Genomic DNA, 4039 nt, shown 5'->3' with positions numbered 1-4039 from the left:
ACCTGAAAATCCCGTTTTATGATGGGCTAATTGGCTAGTCCCTATAGAATAGATAATCTGTGCCATGCTGAGTGAGGTATCTATTTGTAGCACAAAGGAAGTGTGCATAGTGCAAATCACCTCACTCAGTAGAGCAAACGAGAGAACAAGAAGAAGAGGAAAGCACTGTGGACATAAATATCACTGAGGTGGGAGGAGGAACAGAGCACCAGCCTGCAGCAGTGCTGGAATTAGCTTGCCTTTCCTTCACTTGCCTTCTTTTGGCTCGTTTTCTGGTAAGCTGATGAAGAACTGGCCAGTAGGTTGCAGCTGATGGCACTAAACTATCCAGGCAACTTTGCATGTTGATAGATCATCTGGACAATATTAAGGGCACCAAATTTTGTCAATTCATTGTTGTCTGCCAGTGAACCGTGTGGGGAAGTGTGCATAGGGATGGCAAAGTTGGCTGGGGACTGGAGGAGACAGCTGGGGAGGAAGTAGATTGTGTGAAGACATTTCTACATCTGATCCTTGTTCCAGGAAATGGCATCTCAGAAGGGAGTGGGGGTCCAAAACCAAGAAGATGAATAGCTGCAAATGTGATATGGAGAGAGAGAGGAGACAAAAAGATTGAGGTATTGAAACAGGCAAACAGAGAAAATGAAGAAAACATATGTCTAAAAACAGAAGAAATGTCAACAAAATAAAAAAAACCCTGTCCTTGAGGCTCCAGTCTTAAAAGGGCAATATGCTAAACCCTGAGATACATTGCCTGATAGGACTTTTAGCCTATCAGGGTGTTAAACAGTTCTGTGTTCCGAGGCAGCCACTTAGTTTGAAGTACAGCACCATTGTTGGTGGGTTGGACCTGGTGGTCTCATCTTATTGTTGCCACACCCAGCAGGTTGGTTGATCATCTCTGAAGTTCCAGCACTTTCAGCCTCAGAAAGTTCAAGTTTTTGGTTTTGGACAAAGCTGACCGGCTGCTGAAGCTGGACTGTATTGACTTCACCAAGGTTCTGGAGGTGATTCTGGGGGCTGTTCCAGCGACCAAGCAGATGCTGCTCTTTAGTGTCAGGCTGAATGAGCTGAAAAGGCTCACCATGAACAAACCCTTCTTTTGGGAGTCTCAGGCTGAGGTATGGATGGTGGATGAGATGGTTCAGCACTACCTGCTTGTGCTGGAGAAAGTCAAGGATGTCTGCCTCATCTGTCTAATTCAGACCTTCCAGGATGAAGAAGAGGACTGATCCATCATCATGTTCACCAGCACCTGCAAGAACTGACAGATCTTGAACATGATGCTGAAGAAGTTCAACTTCCCGTCAGTGGCCTTGCATTCCATAATGAAGCAGAAGCAGTGCTTTGAAACATTAGTAAAATTCAAGTACAGTGTCTTTAAGATCCTCGTCACCACCGACGTGGCTGTCAGGGGTCTAGGCAGTCCAATGGTCCAAGTCATCATCAGCCACAACACCCCTGGCCTGCTGAAAATCTGCATCCATCGGGTAGATCGGAAGGCCCATGCAGGCTGGCATGGGCTCACTACCAGCCTAGTGACTCAGTATGACAGTCACTTGGGCATGCCACTGAGTGCAGATCAAAATGAAGCTGCAGGAGTTCTCAGTTGGAGGAGCAGGCCATGCTTAATATCCTCACACAGGTGAACACGCTCAGGAGGGAGTGTGACATCAAACTGGAGGTAACTGCTTTGGATGAGCAGAAGGAAATAAATGGGCAGAAGCAAATGATCCTGAAAGGAAAGAACTTTGACCTGGAGGCAAAGGGGAAGGTGGAGCTGGCCAAGATGGAGAGGAACATTGGTAAATGAAAGCTATGGAGGGAAAGAGGAAGAAAAGAGAAAGTACCTGAAAAGACAAATGTAAATGTACAGTAGGGGGAGGAGGGAGGTGTGAAAGAGAGCTAGAGAGACCGCATCTAGGTTCTACTATGGACTGATAAGTGCCAGGCCCCAGCTGTGAGGCTGCAGGAGAGCTACAGACATGAGCAGGGGAGATAGACATCAAGGTATCCGAAGGAGAAGCAAACATTCTTCCTGCTTGGATCCCAAAGAAAGAGTTAGAGAACACAGTAAGGTACAATGAGTGACCGAGAGTCAGCAATACAGCTGGGCTTAAAAAGCATGTTTATATCATTTGACATTAATAACAGAAAGCTGCCTATAAAAGCGATAAAGGAAATACGTATTATCCTGTCGAATGCCAGCTTTATGCTATCTAATATCCCAGCTGGTGTATTTTTATCTAATTCCTGGGCTGGTCACAGTGAGTTCTGTTTCATATTTCTAATATATATTACACTACCAGGAAATAAAGCGGACATCGGTTAAATTCATTGCTGCAGATGGCACAAGTTTCAGTGTCATGCTTTCAATTACTATAAAAAACAAGAACTAGCTATTGTACATACGAAAACCAAACCAAACAAACAACCCTCAAATTTCTAAGGCTTAGGGTGGCTCCAGGGTGAAATCTTTTAACCTCTCGGTTAGCTGGGTTTCAAATACAGCTTTGATGTGTAATGTCCAGAAGCCATTACTCTGGAAAAGCTGGTTGGTGTCTTCTGTGTATTAAATTGGTCTCAACCCAGATTCTAAGCATCACCATTGCCTGAGGCACCATTATCATAACTAAGTTTTCATGTGAACATGCCACCTGAGCCCCGGTCTGCACTAGACCCAGCAGGTCAGCTTAAGATTCGCAACTCCAGTTATGTGAAATGCATAAATGGAGTTGGCTTACCCTGCGGCGAGCTGTGGTGGTGTCTACACAGTGGGAAGCCGATGGGAACAAATGCTCCCGTCAGTTTTTCTTACTCCTCAAAGAAGGAGGTGTACTGGATGCCAGCGGGGTCTGGGATCTCGTTACATAGGCCAATATACTTAAAGGTAACACCCTCGAGATGGACTGTTGTTATTGATACAGTGCCTTAGGGAGAGCACTTATATTCTTGCCTGGAAGAGGTTTTACTATTAATGTGCCAGAGCAGCGGTGGCCAATCTAAACCTGAGAAGGAGCCAGAATTTACCAATGCACGTTGCCAAAGAGCAACAATAATATTTCACCAGCCGTGATCATCTCCCCACCACCACTCTCAGCACATCCTGCCCACTGGCAACCCCACCAGTCAGTGCCTCTTCTCCTTTTCCTCCTGCCCGCTGGGATCAGCTCTCTCAGTGGGAGACATTGGAGGAGGGAATCATGGGTATGGCAGGCTAAGTGGACAGGAAGTGGCAGGATCCTAGGGGGAAAACGGTGGAGGGGGATAGCGCCTAGGGCAGAGCTGGGGGTTGAACAGTGAGCAACCTCCGGCCCAGTGGAGAGTTGGCACCTGCAGTTTCAGCCCTGGATTTAGTACCTATGCAAGGAGCCACATATTAATTTCTGAAGAGCCGCATGTGGCTCTGGAGCCACCTCTTGGCCACCTCTGAGCCAGAGTATTGGCAGAGATACTCACAGTGCTCCAAGTCAGCCAGGGATGGATTAAAAGCTCAAGGCCAGGGAAGAGATGGAAGTTGATTTTGGTGTGAGGTTTTGTTCACTTTTGAGTTTGGTTGAGAGGCTCCTGGCAGAAACCCTGGTGCTACTGTCCTGACAGAGGAGTGAGGTGGCCAAGGAGACATGGATGGGTGGGAGGATGGCAGGTTGGTGCCCAGCGTTGTGTGGAACACTGACTCCGCGGAATGTTTATACTCTGGAACAGGCCTACCAAGGGCGGGGGGCAAAGAGGGCAACTGCTCCAAAGCCCAGCCATACAAAAGGGCTGAGAGCTCCCAGCTAGGTCCTTTAAATTGCTTCCAAGCAATGCAGCACTGAGGACTGGGGAGTGAGGTTCCAGCCTAGTCCCTTCCGCCCAAGGCTCTGCCCCTTCTGGGGGTGCGGAGCAGGGTCCCACTGCTCTGGGACCCAGTAAGACTGTTGACCCCGCTACTCTGGAAGTGCCCTGGCAGGAGAGCTGACTCCTGGGAAGACCACCAGAGCAAGTGTTGGTGGGAGGTGCTTGGTAACGGGTGAGCTGGTATGCCATGCCGGGTAGG

The 4039-nt window shown here is 48.1% G+C and overlaps 1 pseudogene; it reads left to right on the top strand.

Annotated features, from left to right (window-relative positions):
• Nucleotides 1–730: 730 nt before the first annotated feature.
• Nucleotides 731–1879, top strand: LOC102448485 (putative ATP-dependent RNA helicase DDX49 pseudogene; annotated as a pseudogene).
• The last annotated feature ends 2160 nt before the right edge of the window (nt 1880–4039 follow it).

Source organism: Pelodiscus sinensis, chromosome 2 (genome assembly GCF_052426305.1).
Source record: "Pelodiscus sinensis isolate ZL-2025 chromosome 2, ASM5242630v1, whole genome shotgun sequence".
Classification (NCBI taxonomy): Eukaryota; Metazoa; Chordata; order Testudines; family Trionychidae; genus Pelodiscus; species Pelodiscus sinensis.
Note: the sequence above shows the minus strand (reverse complement) of the source record. Positions and strands in the feature narration are given on the sequence as shown.